This window comes from Cuculus canorus, chromosome 11 (assembly GCF_017976375.1).
Source record: "Cuculus canorus isolate bCucCan1 chromosome 11, bCucCan1.pri, whole genome shotgun sequence".
In the NCBI taxonomy this organism is placed as follows: Eukaryota; Metazoa; Chordata; class Aves; order Cuculiformes; family Cuculidae; genus Cuculus; species Cuculus canorus.
The window spans coordinates 14131844-14159151 of record NC_071411.1 but is presented as its reverse complement, the minus strand read 5'-3'; positions in this window follow the sequence as shown (position 1 = coordinate 14159151).

Here is a 27308-nt window from a genome sequence, read left to right as displayed (position 1 = left end):
CAGCACATGGATTTCCAGCAGAAATTGCCACTAGAAGAGTCTGGTCTCTCTGTTTCCACGGCCAAACTCTATCTATCCTATTTCCCTTGCAACCTTTTGACCAATCAAAGGGTCTTTGCAATCCTTTGGCATTTGGAAGAGGGTAGAGAGAAACACAGAGGTTGAAAAAGAAAACTTCTTTTCTGTCTCCATACTGTTATTTTTTTGCTGTTGTCCCCGTTGTCCTCTCACCCCGAGGGAAACTATAGGCAGGCAGGCCCAGGACAGACTCTGGGCAATGGCCTTTAGCACTGTGCAACAGATCTGTCTCTTTCTTCATCAAAATCTCCCCTGCATTTTTCCCCTCCAAATCTAGCTGTGATAGCCAGCCTGCAAGAGATCATACCAGTCCTTCAGAGAAAGTTGCACTGGACCAAAAGGAGGTATTAAAGAGATGTCTTAATTAATGATTTAAGAAAAAAAAAAAAACAACCATTTTTAAAGAATAAATTCAAGATACATCAGAACTGCAGCATTGCTGGTGGAAGCGGTCATCTCAGGACATTTGCCTAGCCTGGCCTTTTTGAAGTCTCAAAGCCATTAAAGAGATGGATTTCTTTAGACAAGCCATTAACTCTTAATCTTTTTTTTCTTTGGGGTGAACTGATTGTGAACTGTAAGTTACACTTTATTTTGTTTCTTTATCCAGATGTTATTTTAAGCATCTGAGTTCTATAATTGCACAGTGCTTTGGGCAACGAAGACAAAGAAACACCATATAAATAAGGCTGTCTTGCCTTTTTACTAGCATTTACCCAATCCTGGTTGCTTTACAAGAGGAACAAGAAGAAGAGAGGCAAAGAGAAGCAGGAGAGCCAGCGAGAAAGGCACACAGCCCTGGCAGCAAGCACTGTGAACAGGCAAGGACACCTCTGCAAAGTAAAGCTAGAAGGAGATAAAACAGCAAAACTTCCCACTTCTTGCAGGTCAGAGCACAGTGCTTTGTTTGTTTTGCTTCTGAAGGAGTCCAGAGAAAGGGACTCTACTTAACTGCCTCATCTGCACATTGGTAGATGAAGGTTCTCAAGCTGATACTCAGGTAGAAGCAGCTCCTCAGTCAATGAGAGCTGGGATAGCAGTATGTGGGATTATTTTTTAACACATCCGCATTACTTAGGAATGGCAAAGAGATTTGCAATTGACAAAACTTAAAGCACTCTCTCCCACCTCTCGTGTAGACTAGCCCTGATCTGAAATCCTGCAAAGTAAAGCAAACCCTGTGCTGCTCCCCTCCCTCTCTGCCACCATGGCCTTCTCTTTCCTCTTCTTTTTGTGCTTCCCTATAAAACAGGGATATGTTATGGGCATTCCTAAGTCACCAGCAAAATCTCTGCCCTGTACAGTCCTTCAGGGCCCTCCACTGACCACCACATTATAGGTATTTACAGCTCAACCCAGTCATACAACTTGCTCTATAGATCAATCACTGACTGAATTTCATCCTTGTGACTAATAGAAACAATTACTTTATACAAAGGCTCACACGTATTTAAATAAGTTGAAAGTGCTTCAGAAGCCTGATTAAAACAAGTGGGCTAAAATCCAAATACAATTTTCTCCCTGGCCAGCATTAGCAGTGGTCATAAAACATTACTGGTTGTAAAGTTATTAATTATTACAACTCCTTTAGCAGCATTATGGAGACAGAGCACAAAAGATCTTATTACAAGTCAAGTGGACGGCTCTGAAGTGATCAGAAAACTGATAAGTGCTCATGAGAGCACCTTTTTAAGCTATTAGTTGTTTAAGCAGTTTATAAGAATAGGAAGTTGAGTTGTGCTGGAAAGAAGAGTGGCCCCCAGCTCCTTCCCACAGCTGGAGCTTTCCTCATCTGTCTACATCAAATAATCGTAGCTGCACCTTCTACTCATTTGATCTTAATTCATCTCAAAAAAGGTCTGCTTCATGTATTTCTAGGTATGATTTAGACATGAAACATGACGCAATGGTCCTTTGATGAATAAGGAAACAAGGACTGGAAATCATATGTGCCAGGAAGATTTGATCTGATTTTCGGGAAGAGGTGAACACGTAGTGATACACGCACATACATGCAGCTATAAATAAAGCAGGAGCAGTTTGCAAGGAAACAGGAGCTGAAAGCCACTCCCTTGATTCAATTCAATTGTCCCAGTTCATCTCGAGTTTTATCACCCTAAAAATATCCATGCAGCCAGCACTCCCTATGCAAATTATGATAATTTCAAGAAAACGCAGGGCATTAGTAAACGCTGTGGCAAAAGCGTGGGCATGAAGCTAGACTCACCTCTTGCTCCCAAGCAGCAGCTGCTGGTGGCACGACAGGGAAGAGAGACAGCACTCCCAGGGCAGAAGCCCAGGCTGCCAAACCCCCTACTACGTTGCTCACCTGCTTCCCACCATCCCTGAACAGCCACAACTTCCCAAGGAACGACTGCAAAAAACACTGCAATAGGTCCTATGAGATGCATTAAATAGTTTAACTGTCTTCGGAGACTACTGAGTCACTTACATGTGCTGAAATAAAATAAATGCTCTTTCCACACTCTCTGACAGGCAGACAAGGTGTAAGCAGGCAGGCAGCATGGTGGGAGGCAGAGCACTGAGGACAACCCCAAGTTTGGGGTCCAATACTATTCCACAACTTCTTTGGGCTCTCAGACACTTGGCTGCCTTGTCCCCACCTCACTTGCAGAAAAGCACTCCCTGGGTTCTCCCTCTTGATTTTATCTGAGACGGATAAATAATATCTCAAATCAAATAGACTTGAGGATTTTTTTTCAGCTCCTTCACTGGTAGTGTGTCTGGGGTCAGTGTTTGCCATGAGGCTGTGATATGTATCTCTCAAAACAGTGTTAACAGATGATTATTAAATCTTGGTGTCTCCCATCCAAAGGAGGAAACAACAGGGCAGTAGTTTCTGTCTAAGAAGAAGAAAATTTTCTCATATGTATCTTTAGAAGTAGGATGACCAAGGCAGGGAGTGCCCAGACCACAGAACACAAAGTGGGGGTGAAAAAGTAGGTTCCACCAAACCCTAAAGAGTGCAGACATTAGACATTTCCAAGGACTCAGACATCTGAGCAGAGAAAAACGGTATGATTTTATAGCAGATAGACCATGCTTAACAGCTGGATCAGCTGAAGAGGTTCATGTACACAAGAGAAGGAGATATTCATTATTCAAAGGAGAAAATACACTAGGGACTGGAGATCTTCCTAGGGCAAGGATTTAAGTGCAAAGGAATGCTCCAGAATGGTGAAGGAACACTTTGCAGAACCTCACATAAGCATGGCTCTGTCTCTGTCAGTGCACTTCCCCACCTCACTACAGACTGGAGCAACTGGTTTATGGAAACTTTAACACTGCTTATTACCCCAGCTATCCTATGCAAGGAGGTGACCCAAAGTTTTTGAGAAGAGTAAGGTCACAGTTAAGTGACCCTTAGTGAGTGAAAAGAGGATACAAAATTGGGGCTGAGTCATGAAGAGCATTTTTATGAAGGTGCAAGATCCTCAGTGTGCTGGCTCAGAGTGTGGATGTGGCTGAGGATGGCCACCGCTGCATCCTCCCTGGAGGTAGTGAAAGCCAAGTGCAGGTGGGACATGCAGTGGATGCTCCAGCAGGTCCTGAACAATGCCCTCTTTGCTCAGCAAGGAAACTTGCCTCAAACCAGAGAGGGTCAAGTACTGATGGGCACTTGCACCACACCCAAGAACTACCAGAACCAACTTGTGTCATGAGTGGCTTCAAGGACTCCAACCACCGAAGAACCCCACGAGGCTCTGATTGGCACTATTTTGTTGGTGTTTGTTTAAAAGATGTTCCAGCAAGGCTTGCAAGGAGGCTTGTGTCATAAACCAACAGGAAACAAAGTTCAGCTTGGACTCAAAAATGCTTACACTTCTCAAAGACTACTTAGTGGTCGATAAAGGGTAATTTAAATGACAACGGTTTAACCAAACCAAGAGAGATGTCTTTAACTTTAGTCACTGTGCATTGAAGCAGTGCTTACATTGTGGATATACTGTTCTCAGTACACTGTTCTCCATCTGTTACACCCTAACTCAGTGTGGGTAACTCCCCAAATATTATTGCTAACAGAATGGTACAAGCCAGTTATATATCCTAGAAAACTGTTGGGTTTTTGCAACAAACAGGTTCTGAATGATGACAGTGGCTAAAAAGGCACCATTACCACATTGAATGCCTGACCTAAAGCTAGCTGATATCCACAGAAGTCTTTTAGTGACTTTAATATGCTATAAGCTTGAAGAAAGTACCACACACCATGCCATTTAAGATCAAAACAAACTCAATCAGCTCTGTGAAGTAACAAGATTTACTCCACAGCAGCCTCCATAAAACCCTGCTAATGCCAGGGTTCAGGTTTTGAGGGCCAAATATTAAAGGCTTCACTAACATGCAAACCAATAAGTACTGATTTTTGTAAACCTCCTCCTGGACACAGGCATTAGCTCAGGGGGAACAGTGATGTGCCTACTGCTCCTGAAAGTCTAGTCACTCCTTTCTTTATTTCAGCCTTTAATAAGCTTCACTTGAGGCGGCTTTTAAAATAAAACCCCAGGCTTGAGAGAAATGCCTTCATTCCATCCCTGTCCCGGGCAGCACTTATTCCCTGCCCTACCACCAGCGCATGTCCACCTCTGTAGCCAAAGGGCACAGGATTGTGTCAAACCTGTTCTGCCAGATCAGCTCCTATTGCAGTGCATTATCACTCAATAATTAAAGACATGGTTCCAGGCCCCATAATACAAATAATTTCTGAAAGAAATTGTTCTGTAGGGTCAACAGCACAGAGCTCCGGATAGATCAGGAGAAAACAAACTGCAAAGCGTTTTGTGAAGGAGAAGGAATGAAAAGGCTGTTTGCCTGCATTTTACCTTGCACAGATGGAAAAGTACACAGGCACATTGACACTCATCACCTTTAATAGGTGTCCCAGGGCTAAATCCTCACTCACCATGCTGAAAATGTAAGAACAAGCCTGCAACTCATATACTCCAATAATAGAAGAAGCCATTTATACAGAAATGTGAAATATTTAGACTGAAACTCTTTCATTTCACTTAATTTAATATCACTTAACACTTGGAAAACTTCTATAAATGAAATTGCTAGAGATTCAGATCTCTACTGCGTCCAAATGTATCTGGAAAAGAAATGTGACCATTTTCTGTGCAACAAATGCTCAATTGCAGATTTTCTGGATAATAAAATCTCTAGCCTAGCTATTTAATTATTCGGTTGACTGGTAGAAGAATATAAAGCCACAGAAATATAAAGCCATGTGCTGGGAACTCCAGAGTAAGTTATAACAAATGTTTGCTTTAAAAAGACACCAACTAAGCTATTTAGAAGCTTGTACTTATGAGACAACGATCATCTAATAATTATGCAAGGAAATGTCATCTTTGCTCTTCTAATCTCTTCTCAAATGGTAAAAAATATTTTCTTTCTTAAAATTATGCAAAATAGGAGTATTCTTCATGCCAGAACGAAGACCTTAACAGGAGACATATCACCAGATTCAGTTGTTTTCGTGTGCACCCATAAAAGCATAAATCTCCTGCCATAAAATCCCTGTGCTGAAAAATGCCCTAATATGTCACACTATTAGGTGCACTCTCCACTTACTGGACTCTTCGCTCCCTCCTCTGCTGTCCCAAGCATCCAGGCCAGGAAGGTCATCACACCTTTGCCACTGCTCATTGTACTAACGGTGGCCAGTTAGTGCCATCTCTGCAATGTACCACATAGAAATGGGGATGTTTACAGGTTTTAAGGCTTAAAACTCCACCCATACAACACAGACCCACAGTCACTAAAACTCTCTGCTTGAAGAGAACCTATGACATAAAGGAAGGGAAAGGGGGGCAGGAAGATGATGGGAGTGTGCCGTGCAGCTGGAACTTCAAGGAGGAAAAGGAAGAAACAAGAAGGGCATTGTAACGCTAAGCCAGCCTATGCTGCTGGAGTGCTGGAGGAATTACACCACCAGCCGTGCACCCAGCTGGGGTTTCCTTTGAGGGAAGTGTCCACCAGGATTTGGGCTTTTTTACCTATTGGTGGAGCTGTGCGAGCGGCCAGCACAGGATCCAGAGCCAGAGCTGGGATCCTAATGTGTTCTCATGTCACAGATTTATTAGACGGAATATACTTCTGGTATTAGGCAATTTATAATTACATTACTAATGACATCACCAATTGATTGCAGTCTGCCGTTTCTGGAATTGTCTCCCCCGAACAAACACTGTCCTCAAGGCACTAAAAATATGCTGACATCCAGTAGTAGGAGCGACAAATCACAGCATCCTTGTTATCACGGGATCCCTGTTGAGCCACCGCCAATCAGATAAGCCCACAGGAACCTCAGCATGCTCCAGCCAACTCAGACTGCGCCTCTGCTCACGCTGCAGCAGCTGATGAAGCCCAAATCACTGAAGTGGCACATGGGAAAGATTCATCTCCCATGCAAGGGCTCACATCAGGAGGTGATAAAAGTTCCTGGCTGCCCACAGAGATCCAAAAGAGACAGAAAACTATCCTCTCCTTGTGCTGAGTCTTGACCGCCTGGTTCAGGCCACACTTTCTGCAAACTCATCACTCTGCTACAAAATCATCTTTTCCTTCAGCCTAGAGACACAGCTGCACTGATGAGCACTAAGCGGATGTCATGCAGTGGCAATCAGGCACCGGTTTGGGAGAAAGAGAGAGAGAGTCCGGTGTGGGGATGTCATGCACATGGGCATCTTTTTTCAGGAGGATGTGTCACAACAGCCCAGAAGCCCTTAGTGGAGGAATGGCAGCGTTCAGGCACAGGGCCAGCCCTCCCTGTTAAGGATGCAGCTTGCAGCCTCTCTGAGGAGAAAGCCGGCTTCCAGCTAGCTTCCATGCTGGCACGTTTGCCATACCTTCCAGTCCTCTTTGGCAGAAATGAGTGTGCAGAATAGGGCTTTGGGAATCGCTTCAGTGGTGCTCCTCCACTACTGGTAAACCCCATGAGGAAACACTGTGGGACAGCTCTTCAGGAACAGGGAGGTTCCTCTGTGCCACCTGCATGGGTCTGGAGACTTTTCCCCATCCCTCGAGCACCCTTCTGAGAAATACGCGCAGAGCCTCAGCTGTTTTTGCAGACTGTTTTGTCCTTGGGTAACACATACTATTAAACCGCGCCTCCTATTCTCCCACCTCACCTTGCCACCAGTTTGTTTTATCCACTGATCGCTCTCTTTTCACACACTTCACATCTAAACCACTAACAGAGAAGCTCACACTTGTTGCTCTGTATCTCACTCCACCAAGCTTTGTCCCCTCTAGCTTGTTCCATCAAAGCCAACCAGTCAACTACTCTTCGGTGGTTTATTTTAAATGCTTATCTATTCATCATAGTTCTTTTAAGAAGGGGAAAAAACAGGAAAAATGCACTGCAAGAATAAAAAAACAATGCCTCAGTAAAGCCTGTGCATGATGCCATGAGGCTAATGCTTATAGCAATGGCTTCATGTCTGCAAGAGGGTCAGGGAACAAACTAGAGCAGAAAAGGGAGGTGATGGCTTGGGCCTTGTGCATCAGAGGGGTGCAAAGAGTGACAAACTGAGGCTGTGACCCAGGGACAGCCCTGCTCTCTGTCCTCACCACAGCAGGGCCAGGCTTCCCTGCACAGACCCTCTAGTCCCAAAAGGCCTAGGAGACAAGCTCAGGTTCACTTGTAACATAGCAGAGACACCAGAAGCTTTTGTAACACATTTGACAACTACTGATGAAAACTGCAACAAAGAGTTAAATATTTAACTCAGATAACAGTTTTAATCCAGGCTTTCCAGACTTGGGCTCCTTCAATACGTTCTCCTGGACAAGCAATGGCAAAGTGAAAAGTCAGATGATTGGCAGAGTACTTCCCCTTGCTGTGCCTTGATCTTTCCAGTCCTAAAACAGCTTTGCTCCCCGTATCCATTGTCTGCCCAGGAGGTCTCTAGAGTTGCAATACTGACTGTTTTTATTTTAATACAACTTGCTGGAGGCACCACTGGGGCAAATCAGCAAATGTCTAGGGGCTACTGAGTCCCAGCACGGCCAATGGGAAGAGAAGAAACCTCCACTAAACACTGGGAGATGGCACCTACACATCACAGGATCCCAATTGAGGCCATCTATAGCCTGCTGCCTAAGGGGTATGCCTTCTTCTCCCATCCCAGCTCCACGTCCCCACCACTCTGTGTGATACTATAAACTATGTTGAGGAAGATTTGGGCCTCTCAGGAGCAAAGGCTGAGTCCACACTTTCGATGCTTTAAAGAAGGACTGATCTAATATTTCTTGACAACTTGTCTTCTGTTGTGTTGGTTGGTTTAAAAGGGAGAGAGCGGTTGTTAATATCTACAGGAAGGGAAAGAAAACAGTCACCACTCCACTGGTCCACCAAACCTGCTGCTGCCGCTGTCTTGTCAAGAGAAATTAGGCTGGAGGAATGAGAGTCCCACAAAGAAGTTGTGGTTTTCTTGCAAAATACTCTTTAAAAGACCTCAGCTGGCCTCTTTCTGACAGTGATACTTTCCTCCAAAAGTTTCCACTGGCTCAAATTTCATTCAGAAGCAGAGGCCGGGCTAATCAAAGGCTGAGCTGGGGCTGCAAGATGCTTCCCTGGGTGTGGATTCCTCAGGAGCACTGAGCAAACTGGAAGCTGAACTCTACATGAAAGGCACATTGGGACAGGCAGTGAAGGAAGTACAAGACAATTACCTAACGAGTAGACAAACTTTTCTGGATGCTTTCACTGCATTTCCGGTGGAATAATCCTGATTTCTCCTGTCGCTATTGGTTTGTGCTCTCCCTACCATTGTCGTCACTCCAACTAGCCCTTGTCTGTTCAGGAAATTCATGGTACGTATATTTTTGTGTATGGTGCTCTCGAGATGTCTGAAAAATGTTTCTGTGAACCAGGAACTGATGTATCGCTCTCTGGAGAAGATAAATTTCTATCTGCTTCCCGCATCCCTCAGTTAAGATACAGTGTGAATACAAATCTGTTTGGAAAAGTTGCATTAAAACAATAATACACCTTTCTCCTCTTATGTTTTATGCAACACACCTATTCCCATTTCACATTGGAAGTACGAGATCCCAGTATTTGAACAGATATTTGCCTCAGTCAGCTGAAAACCTCTCATAATTAGCTAACATTAACTTTGCCTTCAGGATTAGCTATCTGATTTTCATAACTAAACGGAGAGAAAATACTTGGTCTTTATACACTTGGTGGCTACAGCTGCTCTGATCAGTGGATTGCTCTGCAGACCCTCTCCTCCTGCCCCTGGCCCGCTCCCAAGATTTCACCAGCTGCTCTGAATCCTCCCTGCCATGAAACCTCTGTGGCTGATCAGCTTGGGCCAGTCGTCTTTAGGACACAATGCTTGGGCGAAGCATGTCTGAGCCCTGCTGGGAATAGGCTGCAGCCTGCCAGTCCCCTCGACCACCTCGCTGAGGGCAGGAAGCAGGCCTCCAAGTGCCTCCAGGATTTCCCAGCCCTGCACAAGGACAAAACATGGCTGGTTTTTATCCCCTGCAAGGGAGCTGTTTGTAGTGGGCAGGCAACGGGAACACACGCTGGTGCAAGGACCACATTCCGAATGCCAGAGGAGAATGGGAATGGTCACTGACAGCCACCTCACATGGCTGAGAAGACGATCAGTGGCAGCAGCAAGATGTGATGACTGGAGCCAAGATCCCTATCCCGCTCCCTGCAACTTTCCTTCAAGCACCAAGCTAAAACTCATGCCCATTAAAGCTAATGGAAAAGGCTATTTAATGGGGCTCTGGGGCCAGGCAAAAACGATGATTAAAAATTGTTTAATGGTCCTATAGCCATAGGCCTGACTCTGCCCATGTTCACAGCTGTGTAAATCCCAACAAGATGAACCCTCTGGGCCAGACAGACCTCACAGTGTCAGCCACATCCCTTTGTGTGCTCACACTGTGTTGGCAGCTATGGGGCATGAGGACCAGGCATCACCTTGCTCCTGTGGTGGCAGCAGATAGACCACTGCCTTCTCAGGAAGGAGAAAAGCCAAACCAAACCTCTTCCAAAAGCACTCCCAGAGAAGTCTTTTGGTGCTATTGAAATGCATGGTCAGCTGCTGCCACGTGAGAAAAGGGTAAGTATTGAGTTCATAATTAGTGATCCTTCTCTTTAACCAAATCTTTAAGTCCAGGATGGAAATCATCTCCTAAGAACAACAGCAGAACAACAAACAAAGCACTGGAGAATGATTTTAAGTAACAAGCACACACTTGGTTTTGTGGAAATTAAAGCATTTCATGCCCCTATTTCCCAGCCCTGCTCCTTCAGCCTTGGAGGTCGGAGGGGCAGGCTGCTACCAGGCTGGGGATGTACCTATTTCTGCCAGCCATCGCAATTCCAAGCAACCTTCCTAACCCCTGCAAGCAAACAGGTCTTGTACTACAGTTGAGGCACAGAGGAATCCTGCTTTTATATTCCCTGTCTCCTGCTGACAGTCCTCACAGGTCCTGGACCTGGTACAATGGGAGTATCCATGAGGTATCTTGTTGTCCCTCCGTCCCTTTGCAAGCTGTGAAAGACCAGAAAACACACTTCTTCATTACGAAGCTAAGCAAATAAAGCACAAATGCAGAAATATTGTCAACAAAGTTTGCAAAGGAACTAAAAGTATAGGACTGCTTTTAAGATAAACTCACAATATTTTCCAGGACAACAAACCCACAGGAATCTCTTCCATCAGTTTGTTGGCAATTCCCAAGTTAAATGCCAGTAATCTTGCAATGAAGAACTGGCACCCAGCAAATTTAGAAGCTCACCAGTTTCACCCCCCTTTCTATGGCTAGTTATGTTAACCTCATCATAGACATTACTCATGTCTGTAACAAAGATTTACCTTCACACGCATTTTCCACCCAAAACAATGAACGCACTACTCCTACTCTGACTGCAAAACAGCTTAGTGAAAAGCTGCGTTCCCCTCCAGCCCATGAGAAGGTAACTGGAATCTTAATAAAATATGCCACCCTTTGTTATAAAAATGCATTAAGGGGATATTTATAAGCATTAGGTTAAAAAAATTATTTTCCCTTTTTCTTGCAGTGTCTACTCCAATTTATTCCAAAGACAATGAGAACTTTGCACTTGTTGAGCAGAGTCCTAGTCCTTCCATTCCCAGGTCCCATAATATGTGTGACAGAGACCAATATAGTATTTATTTGATAATTAGCCTCATTACAGGCAAATTGGAAGCTCTTCAAGTCTACCAAAATATGCACTCAGTGCTGTACAAATGCAGCACCTGACAGATTTTGACTAACAGACAACACAGATCTCTGATGCCGGTCTGGTTAAGGAATGAAAAAAGTCCATCAGTCACAACCGCGCTGCAATGAGCACCTCTCCATTGCATCCTGCTGACACTACCATCCTTCACTGAAATTAACTGGGCAACCCCAGTACAGATATAACCACAAAGGGATTTTTCACAATAAAATAGCCAGATTCCAGATGTCAAAGGTGAGTGGCAGTAATACTGCCCAAGAGAGCCTGGAAGAAACAGAAAAACACGCCTAGTTTTGTCCTGTGAGCTAGCAGGGCCTCTCAGGCTGTACTCCAACAGTCTCAACAGTACTTCATCTTACTCAGGCAATTTTCAATAAATGTACATTTTTAACATCCTACATATGCATCAGACTCCCTTTGCAGACAATGAGAAGAAAAACAAGGAGTTCCATTAGCGATGATGTGCCCATGTAAGAGGCTGGGAAGGCAGGGGAAAGACCAAAAAACAGGCTATTTTTTGCTTGGTAAAAGACCCTGCAATTTTGTTCATGATACGTCCTTGGACAAATCTTTCATTTTGGCTGCATTTAGGGAAAATTACGCTATAATGGCAGTAGATGAGATTTTGGATTGATCAACTGTGAGTGAAGAGGGAAGGATTTGGCCTTAAAAAATACTTGCTTCTGCCTCCACATTTTCAGTCTATAGCATTCCATTACTGAGGATAGCGCATGGCACAGCATGAAATCCCTCCAGTTTCTCACCTACTAGGTTGAAATACTGGTACTGAATTTACAATTGAAAAAAGGAGAGCAGAAGCAAAGCAAGCAGGAAAATATTTGCATTGTTGTAAACTGCCAGGTTGTATGAACTGTGAAGTCCCCAGACTATTTTGGGATAATTCGGCACCTTTCAACTGTCACATAAAATTTCACGGGGGATGACGCTTGGCATTGTTTATATGACACTAGCTTCACCTTTTCATCCTACTGGGGACCATCAAATTCAAAACTGGATTAAATTTGGCAGATCACATTATGTATGGGGAAGTGAGAAATATTGCTGTATCACAATTGATTTTCCCAAAGGCACAGCCAACCTCTGATATTTTGATACTGAGGTGATAAATAATTTTCCGCTGGTAATTTCCATATTCAGTAAGCCAAGAAGTTTTTCTCAGTATGCAAATGAGATTTATCTAAAGCACCATTTTATATTGCTTACAATTAGATTGACTTGGTTGGCTGCAGGAGGATTTTTGTCTTGGGTGATGCAGATGGGCAGGAGCAGAGGTACGTCCTTCATGCAATGTAGACTCGCCTTCAACCTAAACCAGATTTGCTCACTGGGCTTGTCTTAGCTGGACAAGACACATGCCAGATAGGAGCATGTTGGTGATCAGAGTTTTATAGCTTGGGCGCTGTGATTGTTTTACTTGGTTTTAAATAGCTGGACAGTCACTGAAATCAGCAGATGACATCAAAGGTTTCAGCGAGCCTGAAAGCCAACCGTGACAGAAGGAAGAAGCTTCCTGAGTATCAACCCACCTGAGGAGATCGCCTTTGGGTTGTGTCTGCAGTCTCCTGACTTCTTATTTTGACAACAGAGGTAACCAACACACTCAAGTCCTCTGATGCTGTAGGTGAACACAACAAAGAGGATAAAAGTAATGCCCTGAATACTTAGTTTCATGACAGACATAAAAAGGGAGATCTTACCCAGCTGTACCAAAAAGAGGCACCATCTTCAATGCAACCTAGATTTCCTTCATAATACCAGTACGAACTGAATAGACAAAGTTCAAGGTGGTTGTTCCCCAGTTCACCTTCACTGATGCTAGATACTGCTAAATTTCTATATTGGCATCTCCTAAACCTCAGAAGGCAGCTTTGGCCAGCTCAGCAAGTCCCAGCCCTCTACCTAATTTGGTAAATATCTTCTGAGACATTTCTGATGGGCTGGATGGGAGACAAAGCAAGCAGCAGGGGAGAGACAGGGCTAGAAGGGCTGCAAACAGCAGAAATAAACCAAGCTGAAGGATCTACAGTGGTGGTGTGCCCTGCTCTTCCATCAATGCTTCCCTCCTCAGGACCCAGAAGGGCCCTCAGACGGGGACTCTTGGACGCACTGCACAAGCCTCAGAGGACAAATTAGCAAAGAATACAAGTCTTTCCTTAGAACAGCTCCTTCTTATCTCACTTGCAGAAGAAAACAGCCTCTGGTAGCACAGCAATAGGTGGGTCCAGGAGATGTCCTGCCCCTGGCCCCAGCCTAGCTAGGGGGTAGGCACACCCCCCACACGCCAGCCCCTGATGCTCCCTGGTTGCTCTCGGAGAGGTGTTACCTCAGCTCTCCCTTTTGCTGGCTCGCTGCTCACTCACACTCACTCAGGATGACGAGGTTTGTTATTCTGAGTCATGCTCACTGCTGCTGCTCCACTGCAGGCCCTGCTGCGAGCATCACTAGCATGCCTGTTTCCAGTTTGCACACCATGTGAAAGTTGTTTAAAGGAAATTTAGCCCCATGGAGAGAGCCAACACTTGGTTGATGTGTCTCACAAACTCTAATTTGACGAGTTATAAACAGCCTTTACACATAGAGATGCATTTTGCTCTCCAAATACATTTGTATTCGTCACTATCACAAGCCTTGTGAAGTCTTTATGGAAAAAGGCTGCCCTTCCCCAGGCAGTCTCGTGTTGCACTTTCAACAAAGGTGCCTGCAGGCATCGGAGAACAGCCCACAGATTAATGACACTTGAACCGGTTCTCTGGTGCTGGACTTCTCCAATAGTCTCACAAACTCCCATATTGTTGCACTAGTTTAAAATTTTCTTCCTAAGGCTCTGCTTTCAAATTAGAAGTTTCCTTCTTTATTTGTGCTACTTGCTCCTTTCTGCCTCTCTCCAGCAGGCAGGGGTGCATTTCGGTGCCTGGTTAGGAATCTCTGCTGGCATAAATGGGTGCATCATTGTATTTTTGGTGCCATTCTTCTCACTTATATCTAAGGAAAAATTAATATCATGAAGCTAAGAAGACTCAGTCAAGGAAGTTTTAAATCATCTCATAGGGAGACTTGTTCTGATTCTTTGTAGTGGCATATGAATGGCTATATACATTCAATAAGATGTTTCTAGCAGTAGTCTATAAACCAGACCCTTGAGTCTTAATGGACTGACATAAAAACCCACATTCATTTCTACATCAGCTGCTGTGTTTAACCCAACAAGTACTGGAAGAATTGGAGACCTGTACTATATCAGCCTTAAGGGCTGTTGTGGCACAGCAGAATAATCAAGAACCAGCTGATTCAGATCATCACACTTCCTAAATATGTCAAACTATGCTTACTGTTCCCTTTGGCAAAGGGTGTTTCCTGGTTCTGAAAGTTTATTGCCCATCTTGAACACTTTCATACGAAACTGCATTTTTGAAAGTACAAAGCAACTGCTTTCCAAACAGCTGACCCTTTCTCCACAGCCCAAGCAGAGCTCCACAATTTGAAGGTTGCCACTTCTTTGTCCTTGGAAGAAAACACAGGAGCAACAGAGCCGTACATGAAATGAAGCCTGTCCTCCTCCCAGGGAGCTCAGCCTCCTCCAGAACTTCAGACTTAGCGTGAAGGAAAAGTGAGAAGAGACTGAATGACAAATTGCTTTTCCTTGAGGCTGTTACAGATATGATAAACTGTTTTTTTTTTCTTTGTTTACAAGTGCTGCCTAGAGTTTAATAAATGCTCATATGTACTATTAATCTAAAATATTTACCCCCAAATCCTATAATAAAGTTAGTCAAGCATTTCCAGCCATCTCAGAGGCTTGCAAAATCCTTGCAGGTTACTAATTAAGCTACATTGGAATAATTGTTCAGTAAATTTTACAGTCAGGTTTCATCTTCTCTTTAGAAAAGGCACAGTACAAATTTATGCAACATAAAATGGAAGCTAATGTATTTGGAGCATATTCAGTATGGAATGTGCATCTAGCAAGTGGGAATAATAACATTAACAGTGTGTTGAGATAATAGACTATTAAAATTCATATTTATAGAAGCCATAGACTGATATGCAGTGATGTACAGTTTAGATGTTGTTTGCCTGAGGACACAATCCAGAATAAGCAGGGATACAAATTTTCAAGTGGAAGAAATCTCACACCTATCTTCCAGGTCGTGATACCAGTCAAAGAGAGTCCCTTGGAAAGTATGCTGTGCTGTGGATCTCGAGTGCAGAAACAGTATATGGATCTGCAGGTTGCCCTCACGCTAGAGATGTCCACATTTCAGTCTCCTTAGAGCTAAAGGCTGCCCCTATGTTGGTTAAACAGCAAATATCAGATGCTCCTGTTTGGGTAGAAACAGAGGTTCACTCCAACCTGGGAAGGGCCAGTGGCTGGACTGTGCTTAACTGCTGGCATGAACAAATACTTAAAAGAACATAAAGGAACCTCTTAACAACAGAGCTGGTAGTTCAGGGCTTTATGCAAAGATTTTTCACAAGTTGGAGTATCCAGAGCTCTCATCAGCTGTTACAGCAATCCCAGGCTGTCAAACGGGAATCCAGCCCTGTTTATTTCCACAATTGGAAGATAAGTTTTGTAAGAATAACTGTTACACATAGCAGGGCACAGGTTCTGGTGTCCAACCAGCTCATAAAGCCTTATAAAGCCTCATCTTTTCCTCCAGACATGGCTGAACCAGTACTGGCATGTGATGAAAACGATGAATCCCTTCCCTAAGCCAGCTCACACAAATAATTTAATTCCTGGTCTGCCAATGGCTGTGTTGTAGCATTGTCTCACCAGACCTAGAGCTAAATGAAATTTGGACAGCCGTTATTATAGCTGTTCAATGCCACATCCTGGCTTTTGATCTCTGGCGCTGGCGTAAATCAGGTCCCCAGGGACCAGAAGTCTCTTGGGGTAGCGTTTCTGTGGCCCACATCAAACACTTCTGAGAAGTGTAGATCCAGCCTTTAGTATTTATATCATGTTTCCAGTTGTCTGCAGTGTTACAATGCCAATGATTTATTCATTTCTTCATTTCACCCTTTGCATACGGTTTGTTATGCAGAGAGCAAGCAAGATGCAAGCATGTCGTAAGCCACATGTACTGCGGGTCTTTGGGCACCACTATCTGCTTAGCTAAGCGAGGGATGCCCCCCCCCAGCCTTGGAGAGCACTCAGGCAAGCATCAGCACCACTCCACTCCCGAGGTCCACAATATCTATCAAAAGTTTGAATAAGGCAAGGCAGGGAAAGGGCTCCCTTCAAGAACAGCACCCCAGGGAAGAACAGAAGTGGAAAGGGTAAAAGAGATTCAGACAAGTGAAAGGGGAAAGCACCACAATTATCTCTGTTGAAATTCAGGATTTTCCTGGGAATTTCTCGAAAGGCTGATGAAAATTGCTAAGCCATAAAGGAAGTCTTGCAATACTCTTGCCCCTGGGACTGCAGAAACTACTCTTTGTTAGTCTAATGCTGCAAGAACAAGAGATTAATCTTGGCTTACATAATTTCATCCTATTTTCACCAGAAGGACACCAAGCCTTTTTCTCTAGACCATAGCAGAAACTGACCCTAATGGACACCATTCTTGCTCAGAAAATTTCCCCAGAGAGCCCTGGCCCAAGAAGCTGATGTGCACATCTCTTCCCCTCTCCATTCTCTGCCTCCTTCTGAGGCCACAGCCTCTGGTCCCACATTGGAGCTACAGGATGCGCTACCATCCCCTGAGCAGCACATGCACTTGTCCAGAGGGGTGGTACGCGTACTTGGCCCTGAGTGGTGCTTTTGCACTGTGGGGAGGCAAAGGAGCTGAGAGCACATCTAAAAGTTGTCATGAGTACAGGTTTTAATGAGGGCTGGGGCTCCATTTGGAGTCTAGACTCAACTGGTAACAGCTGCCCAGACCACTCACAGCAGAGGAGTGTATAAAACATCTGCTGGAGACTTCTGGGTATCTCAGAGCTTGAAGCAACACATGCTGAGCATCTGGTCACTGCTCAGATACAGGTGTGCAGCACAAACCTGACCCAGAGGGAGAGCCACGCATTGCTCTGGGTGTATGCTCCACGACATACACATTGGTGCTGTAATCCACTTGTGCTGATATTCTTCATGACACTGTTCATACAACCACTAATTGTTTGCAGATGCTGGAAAGTTTCTTTGTATATCCAGAAGGATCAAGTGGTGTCATGCAGCTTAGCAAAGCTCCCCAGCACAGCAGAGGAAACTTATGCAGCTCTAACCTCATGCACCCCCTTCTGGAAGAGTGCCAGGCAGAGCCTTGTGCTTGCAATAATCCTCACACAGGCTGTTTACATAAAAACACAGCAAAACAACCCAGTACTTCTCAAAGTTACAGTTTTAAATCAAATTCCTTGGACAAGACCTGAGTCATTTCAATCCTCTTATATCTTACATTAATTTTAACTCTGTTCTATGATTTTCATAACTAGGAGTTAATAACTCTAGTACATCACCTCCTTAGTTTCCAGCAGGTCACCTGCCTTGCTTTGGCATCTTTCCTTGGGTTTAGGAGTAACTAAACTTCCTCTGTGCTCTTCCTCTGGCTCTCCAGCCCAGCTGCTGCCCGCAAATAACACATGGTGAAACCAGAATGAACGTGGACCATCGGTCAGAATGAAAATGGACTACGCATAATTCTAACAATTTTTGTGCTGATACTGAGGATGAAAGCACAAAGCTTGGCCAAGTCAAGGGGGTTTTCACCTGAGGCAGGAAATCTGTTAAAATAGAGAGCCCTCACGCACTTGATTAAGAATTCATGAAAGCAACTTCCAGCAGATCCCCAAGATATTGCTGCGCCGGCGATCAGTTAGCATTGTTATTGCCATGGTGCAATACTCTTCCTCATTAGTTTTCTTTTTAAAATTCAAATGGGGAGATGAGGTGTATTAGATACTGTACATGCTCAGGCAAGGAACAAATATGCTGCTTGTACACAGAGTCTGTATCAGAAAGCACAAGGGTCTTTGAACAGATGTGCTAATGAATGCAGAATCCGCTCTGTAACCAAGGACTTCATCATTAATAAGAAAAACCAAGTTGCACGTCCCTATGATGCAAATGGGGGAACAATAAATTCATTAAAGGTAGGCTTCACCTGAACAGCAGCATTTCAATCTATTTTTCTGGGTGTTCACCACAGCACAGTACTCTCTCACAATACTGAGCCTCACACATCCTCAATCAGCCCTCCCATGGCAATGTTACCCTCTGATTGAAGCTTTCAAAGACTTCTTTCAGTCAGTGACTAGAGGGCTGGAAAAGTCTGGTGGTTTTCCCTCTCCTTCCGAAAGGTCTGAAAAATGGAAGTAATGAGCTCTGAAAAGGATCTCTCCATGCTACTCAGCACACTGCTCAAGCTGGGCAGCCAGGCCCAAACTAAAGGCTAAAACAGTTCTTAATGATTCCTCCAACATTTGGAGGATGCTTGAGAGTATCTTCCTACAATCTGCCCCTCGCTGCTCATGACCGGGTGCCAGCCACAGCAGGGAATCAAATACGATGCAGCAACCACCTCTGTCTGCTCTGGATTATGGACAGTTTGTAATGAGCCGAAGAAGGTCATCGTGAACAAATAGCCTTCAAATTTTGACTGAACACCATCAGTGCCAGGCCTGGATCATTTCATTGCTGAAATCTGTGGGCTGACAACAGGCTGATGGATAAATGTCTCAAAGCTTGTCCTAGCTCCCAGGAAAGCAATAAATTAACGACAGAGGAAAACCCCAATCCCCTAAGTGCTTTGAAAGTCAATAGTAAAATTTAAAATCAATGGGAAGCCTAGCAGGAAGGCAGCGCAAGGGCACACACGCAGAAGAGACGTGCAGCTATTGTTCAGCTGGGGTAAGCTGCCAGCATGCTGGATCCTATAAGCCAATTTTACTTAATAATCCCACTAATACAGAATGACACTAGTTGTAATCCTTCAGTGATTACAGCGTGGACCAATGCCTCAGCATCTCTGGGAGGATTTAAGGGACAGTGCAGCATCCAGAAAGCTATAGCCACAATTTTCCTCTCAACTGGAAGGGAAGAGAATATTGAGGCACAGAAAAGGAGAAGCTGCTGAATGCTCATCCATATTTCTATCTTGAGACAAACAAAGGAGAGCAAAGCTGGAGCTTCCCTAATGTGACACCTGCCATGTGCCTCTGCAAAGCAGAGTCCAAACCCAGAGAAGCAGCAAAAGGGGGACACATACAACAGGACACTGTGAGCAGAATACATAGCACAGCACGGGGAGAAATATTTGAATTTCCAGCCCAGGAAATCAGGGACCACCCCTGAGGTTTGATAAGTAGCAAAGAGAAAGGAGACAATACATCCAATTGGGGACATTTTGAACAGAGTGTTTGAACTCTCTTTTCTTGAACAAAGTGCCCCCAGGGGAGGAGCCACTGGTGAGCAAAAGGAAAGCAGTGAAAGGGAACCAGGTCCCCTTGATCTATCCTGTCTCCCTGGGCAGATCTTATGGACCAATTCAGGACCTGTTATCCACTCTGACGAGTTTCCCTTGCCAATAGAAGTTCACAGCTTTCACTCCAGATGACCTTTAGATAATGTCACACCTGACCTTAGAGAGATCCACATTGTGATACACAAGGAGCTTCCCAGCTTGTCTGTAAATTGTTGCCAAGGGCTTAAATTTCTGCTAATTTATTGGAAGTGTCATTCGTACAATATTTTCAATGACTATAGCCAGATTAGGAAGCAAGAAACTGGAGCATGGTTAGGAGGTTTCATAGGCTAGTGAATCACTGGGGGGTGTTGCTGAATTATCAGCTGTATATTGAGAACAGCTGGAACAACTCCAAGCACTGAGGACAGATGCAAAATTGTTGGAAAGATTGATTCAACATCATCCCCAGAAGCCCTGAATAAGCAATGTGGGCCAGGGGGGCTGAAGAACAGCTGGCCTGAGAGGACTCACTAAATTATTGTAACAAAATTAGATAAAAAACACAGAGGAAATTATTGCAGTCCCTTATGGGAAGGCAAGAAGCTTTCCATGCTGGAACAGCTGGACGACTCAGAGACTGTTCTCTCCCGACAGCAATCACTAATTTAGTCAAATTCAGCCAGTGAAGATGCTTCATTATGAATAGATGGAAGTTTGGGGTTTAACTCTCTGCTTGATATGCTCTGCATGAGCATATTCAGAACAACTAGTAATTCTTCTGGCTTGGGAGAAGAAATCCTGGGATGATGGGGTGCCAGCCACAGCTGGGAGCTGCCCAAAGCTCAGGAAAACCCCAGGATCCAGGAGAGGCAAAAGCTTTTACATCACCAGCAGTAAAAGTACCTATATCAATTTTCCCAGCTGAAATGCCTCTGACTGTTCCATAGTGATATTTCCTCTTCTCACTTCAATCGGCCATTCCCATCTGAGACACAAGTCTCAGCTGACTGACACCACTTGCCTAAGCTGCTGGCATGTCAAGGTGGTCCTCTTAACACAGAACATCAAAAAAAGATTGCCTTCTAGATTTTTATCTTTCGTGATTGTCAAGGGGGGCAGGAGCAGAAATGCCTTCAGACTGTAAAGTTCAAATAAAAGACCAAGGATAGCACAGAGCCATCTTTGCTGATAATGAGTGCTCAGTGCTGTACACCTTGAAATGCCAAAATGATCAAGCTGATGGTTCTCCCCACCTTGTATCCTAGATCTAACGCAGTGTTCCTGTGCAAGGGAGCAGTCTTGATTAAAGTTACAGCAAAAAGTGAAAATCAGAGAAAAATCTTCTTGCATTTCAAGTAATTAGAGGATGTTGCACAGTTTGAGTCATGAAGGTTTATATTTACATCACAGTCTGTTTTTAAGGAGCCTTGTAACTGTTTATTTGTTTTCTTAAAATTACTGTGTGCTTGGCATACAATGTCTTTTGGGCAGGATCAGCTTTTTTCCAGACATGGTCGTATGGTGCCTCTGAAGACACCCAAGGTTGCAGAATAAGCCATGTGCTCTGGAGCAGCACCTGGCAGGTTAGCGGGATGCTGCTTCAAGCCTAAAACAGCCTTAAAGGTGCCTGTCTGCTGGAAAAAGTATATTGCCTCTCATAAAAATCACTTGAAATTTCTTCTCTTTCAGTAAATGAACATGTGCCTGGTGATACTGAAACATTTCATCTTATATGACCTCATTCTCCATGTTCTTCAAGTTGTGAGTTGTCCCCCATCACTCAGCATTTGTCCTAATATAGAGTACCCTGGGATGAATCATAAGTCATATTTGCAATTGTGAACCCACATGCCAACCTACATCTGGAGAGATGACTCTTTTCAATAGCCTTAAATCTGCATCTCTCCTTGTCAGGATGAAGTTTCATGGGTTGTTTTCCTTACCTCTGAACAAAGAAGCTTTGAAAAACCCGCAATGTTCAGAAATGCCTTCTTGTTCTATTGCTCCACTGTAGGCAGTTTCCATGAACTTTGCTTATCCTCATATTATATTAACAAGGAGACCGAGAGTAACTGAGCAATAACAGCTTTATGAGTTTCTTGCTACAGAATTGGAATTAACTCAGAAAAGAATCTGAAAAGAAAACTTCTGTAAGGAGGACAAGGAAAACTAAACTATAGCAACCACAGGCTGAATCTTTTTGCCCATCTGACCAGAATCACACATGATGAGAAGTTCTGGAAACATGCTTGGTCTGTGGTGAACCTGTGCCTTCACAGTTCAAATACTTTAGGTGAAGGAAAACCCTGCTTTCTGCCTAACAGAAGCATTTTCATAGCTTGGACCACACCAGGGAAAGGGCAGCTCAAAGGCCACCTCCCAGACCACTAGTATTCACTAAAACCTCAAATGAACTCGAACACCCAGAGGAGCTGGCAAGCGTCACAGACGCAAAGCACTGAAGACGCAATGACCACCTTCTAGTTAATGATCATGTCTTAGTTAACTGAATTGCAATCATCTAGAGCTAAGAGCATAAGTCATCTTGGGGGCAGCATCTATGAGCTGTAATGGCTGTGGTATCCTCAGTGGATTGCACAGAGAGGGAAACACACAGTAACTAACAGACCACTAATTTTAAATCTTCCTAAAACCACTGGTTAATGTTTGCAAATGGGAACGTTAATGGCAGTGCGGGAAGCAGTATTGCTGTGACTCACAGCGTGCTTGTCCCCCCATTGCTCAAGCATTTATAGAAGTGCTGGTGCCTCTCACTGCTTATTTATTTCCCTTTTCCCTGGCTGACTAAGAAAAGGAAACTATCTGCTCTGAGAGATTTGTCTTCTGCTCTTCCGTGGGGTAACCTTAGACCCGTTCCAGCATCCTCTGCTAAAACACTTTGTATAATTCTGTACATAAAAATACAAATCCAATGCAACACTGCTGAAAAAAAAAAACAAAACAAGGATCAATGCAGAGCCTGGTTGAAAAAGAAGAAAGCTCTGGCATACCCTTCGCTACATGGCCTTCCCAGGACAATGGGGCCTCATTACCTCAGAGGAGCTGATATATCTCAGACCCGCATTTTTGTTGACCAGAACGACTTAAAGGCTCTCGACAGCAAAGCCCTGTGTGTGTGTACAAGTACCTGAAAGGTGGTTGTAGTGGGGTGGGTACTGATCTCTCCTCCAAAGTAACAAGCGATACAATGAAAGGAAATGGCCTCAAGTTGTGCCAAAGAGGTTTAAACTAGATATGAGGAAATATTACCTCGCTGAAAACGTTGTCAAGAATTGGATGAGGCTGCCTAGGCAAGTGGTTGGGTCACCATCCCTGGAAGCATTTAAAAGAAGTGTAGATGTGGGACTTGGGGACATGGTTTAGTGGTGGACTTGGCAGTGTTAGTTTTACAGTTGGACTCAGTGATCTTAAAGGTCCTTTCCAGGTTATACAAATCTGTGATTCTGTGGAGAAGTAAATATAGAAAGCTAATCACAGCAAAGCAAAGAGACTCATAGCCCATCAGAGCAGCCCACGAGCTGCCCCTGCCCCAGCTCTCCAGGGCTGCGCTGCCCCGGGTGTCACCTGCTTACATGGACACCTGCCACAGCCCAGTCAAGGATTACTGGAGAAAAATGTTTTTAGGAGAACTGTAAAGTGCACTTAGAAAAACTTGGAGGCGCTCCAAGGCAGCTGCTGCACCTCTGGGGAGCCTGGATGCAGGGGAATGATTAGATGGCAAAAGGGAAAACATGCTCAGGAAAATAAACCATTTATGCAGCACTGCAGAGCCGTAGCCCATCCCTTGTCTTCCTGCCCCAACATCCACAGGGACTTACAAAGCATAAAACTAGTTTTACATGCTTTTATAGTCCAAGAAAGCACAAAACCAAGTCAAAGCTAAATTCCCTAACCTGTTTCACTGGACACATACATGAGCTCCTTCAGACGAGAGGGCTAAAGATGTGCAGATATTATGCAAATATCTTGGCAGGTTTCTTTTAATCATCCCAAAAGATATTTTGTGCACACGTATTGTATTCTTGGTATTCTTTTTGCCTTTTGAGCATTCCCCTAGAATGCCTTTAAACAATGAATTTTGCACCTTCCCTCCTCAAAGATTATGTGCTTTTATACCTGAAAACATTTAAGTGGGATTTTTGACTTAGCATCTTTGTTCGCGTTGTTAAGCCAATCAAGCTGTAGTACTTCAGAGGAAAAGAGAAGAGAAACAATGTTGTTTTGTCTGCTAACATGATTGATAGACAAGTTTCAATTATTGTATTTTCAACTGACTGGGAAGCACTTAAAAAGAGACAGGGTGCTGAAAGATCGGTTACTTCCCAGCTCAGCGCTGTTTCCACAGAAAAAGTATACAAGGATGCTCTCTGGTGGCAGCTGTAAGGCAGGGCTCTGCTCTGGCCCCAAGACTTTTAGTTTCTGTTAGGGACTAAGTGATAGAGAGAAATCTTGTTGTTAAAATAGTAAATGTACTTATTTTTAACCAGTAATTGGCTTGATTTATTTTGCTTTTAAAAAATTATCTCAGGAGGTGCTTTCTTAATTCTCCTTGAATATTCCCAGTGCATGGGCAGAGTGGAGGGTTTGTTTTCATGCCTGCTAAAGAAATCTCTTGCTTTTCCTAGGGCTGCGCTGGACACGGGCATCCATTGTGACCCCAGCAGAGAGCCTGTCTCAGGGCTGCTGTGTCAGGGAGCTGCACAGTGCCTCCGCTCTGGTCTTGTGGATGCCATAGTTTTCATCTCCCAAATTTAGCTTCCTCTCCAGTACTTTCCTTCTACCCCAGTGTTTCCACACAGATTCCGTTCCCAGAGCACTGTGCAAAGTTGTCCCCAACTGGGGCTCCTGCCCTGGGGCTAGATTTGGATCTTGTTCTTGCCCAGCCCTAACCAAATATCAAACCTGAGCCTTCCACTCTCAGCCCTTTAAAACACTAATAGCCTTTCTATTAGTTCAGTAAATTTCCATGGTTCAGTAAATTGTGCCAATGCAAAGATTTCTTTGGCTTGACTTGCTATGGTAATGGATTTTGGATTGGCGTCCAGCTCAGCGATTGAATACATTACTTCCATAACCGTAAGTATGAATGCGATTTTCATTTTACAAAGACTGCACTACAGCTTATGGGACATCAGAGTTACAAAAAGATTTTTCATTAATCCATTACAACCCCAAAATGACACTTAGACCCGACAAAGGCACGATGCACACCTCACCAGTCCCAGCACCCTTTCATTGGCCAGGCATGGGAATGGCTCGTGTCACTTTGATTCCCTTGCTTAAGGCTGTGAAACAAACCAAATTCATGCCTGGAGATGGAGATCAGTGGTGGAAATTAAAGTGATATTTAGAAGGGTTGGCAGGTTCTCACAGCTGAGGTTTGCTCTGGGAACAAGCCAGTGGGAGTGCAAAAACACGAGCATGAACTACAGCTTATGGACATTGATTAGTTTTTGCCTGGGTACAAGCACATTGTTGAAGTTATTTTGGTGCTGCCCTCATCAGTGCATTTCCTGTTGATTTTCCTTATTATTCTCCCTATCAGCTCATTTTCCAAATGCAGCTTTCCCCGGTGACTCAGTGACGACCCCTTTTGCTCATGATGGTCCCCGGGGAGATGCTCCCCCAGAGCCACTTCAGAGCAAATCAGCAAAACCCTGGGCTGAAGAGTGTGCTCACGTAATAACCTCCATTAGGTAAAGGCTGGTATTTGCTAAATCTCTTCTCCTACCCTGACCATCCTTATTGCCTGGCTTCTTTATACCAAGGCAGGTATTTGTTACCTATATAAAAGCAGAATTGCGGGAGCTCCAGGCCAACACACCTGTCCTTCACATGCAGGCAAGCCTCCCACAGGCATGCATTAGAGACAGAAAGCATCTTAATCATCCACCCTGCTGCAAATACATTCACAGAGCTTTAATTGATTAACAGGCAGTCCTTGCCAGCAAATGAGCGTTTGGCTCCTGGGAGCTCTTGCTTGCTTGTTTTTAAACAGTGCAAAGTGGGAAAACGAAAGGAATAAGCAGTGAAAGCTCCAGGGACCACCAAGACAGGAGGGCTGGTGGGAGGAAGGCAGTGCTGCTCTGTGTGTTGACCTTATTACCGCAGGGAAATGGGGGTCAAGTGGCAGCAGAACAAAACACCATGGGGGAACACGGAGGAATTAAACAACTTCAAACCCCAAACTCTAAGCTCGACTTCAAGCCATAGGGGCCAATGGCAGTAATAGTTTGTGAATCTTTAAACTAAGTAAGGCATTACTAAAATTGCCTAAAACCTACTCTTTGGTTAGTCTCTGGTGATGCAGCAGAAACTAGTGCTACCCCATGTCAGCCAGGGAAACCTTTCCAGACTGCTTACCAGCATCCCTTCAAGAGAAGTGTGCATGCAGGTGGGAAGAGAGAGCATGGCTTTCTAAGAGGCCTGCCGTGGCCACCCACCAGCTTCTTATCTCTCTTCTTGCAACCATCCTTAGACTAGGAGAGCTGGCCTGATTTTAAGACCCCTTATATCCTGAGAAAGGCACAGTTTGCAAGGAAAATGGCTATGTCACCCTGCCCGGAGCACTGATGGCAGGTACCACCACCAGTACCAATGGTTCATTGATGGACCCTGGCTCTCCTGCAGCTCCTAACCATCAGGACAGAAGGCGCTTGGGGAAAAGCAGGACTGTCTGGCCCCTGCTGAAGCTGTTTTGCACTGCAGAAAAATACACCAGACAGAAGGGAATTACTTTCAGTTCAGTACGAGGCCACATGACATCTGCCAGGTGACAGCACTGCTGGGTTACAGCCACCCACTCTCCCTGCACTGAATTCCCAAGGACTCTGCCTTCAATTCAGCTGCACTGGGGGGCTTTATTCCCCCAGCTTCAGAGGAGATGCTCACAGGCCTTGCTACATTCAGAAATTCCCTGTAATTAAATTAACGCAATTAAAACTTAGCACAAAATTTGGTAGCGCTCCTGGTGGCACAGGCAGACTCCTTGGTGCGGACACACGGATGCATATCCTCTCTGCTCTCCACCTGGGACAGGTTTTGCTGCATGGTGGTTGTCACCCCACTGTGCTGGGGATCCCCTCCAAGGCTGAGCTGTTCCCAGGCGGCTCCAAGAGAGGCCAGTCTCATCCCCATCTCTGAGCTTTCGCGCTTTGCAGCCCCGCAGAAAGCAACACGCTTACATGAACCATTAATTTTGTGCAAACCATCCATCCTGGTTTTAGCAGGGAAAGGAAAGCTGTTTAGCAAGGTGGCTGCAGCTAGACAGCATCCAGCTGCCGGCACATACAACATGTGGGAATGCATTTTAAGCTGGTGTGCACAGTGCTCCTTCCACCTCTCCGGTACACGCAGCCTCCTCTTCCTCCAGGTCCCTGCTCAGCTCCCTGCTGTGCTGAGCATACCCACCTGGGACAGGCTCAGACAGCCCTTCGTCTCTCCAAAGCGCCACTTTCCAGGACTCAGGCTCAGTGCCAGTGAGCAAGCTGCAAGGCAGCCAGCATACTCTGCCATGT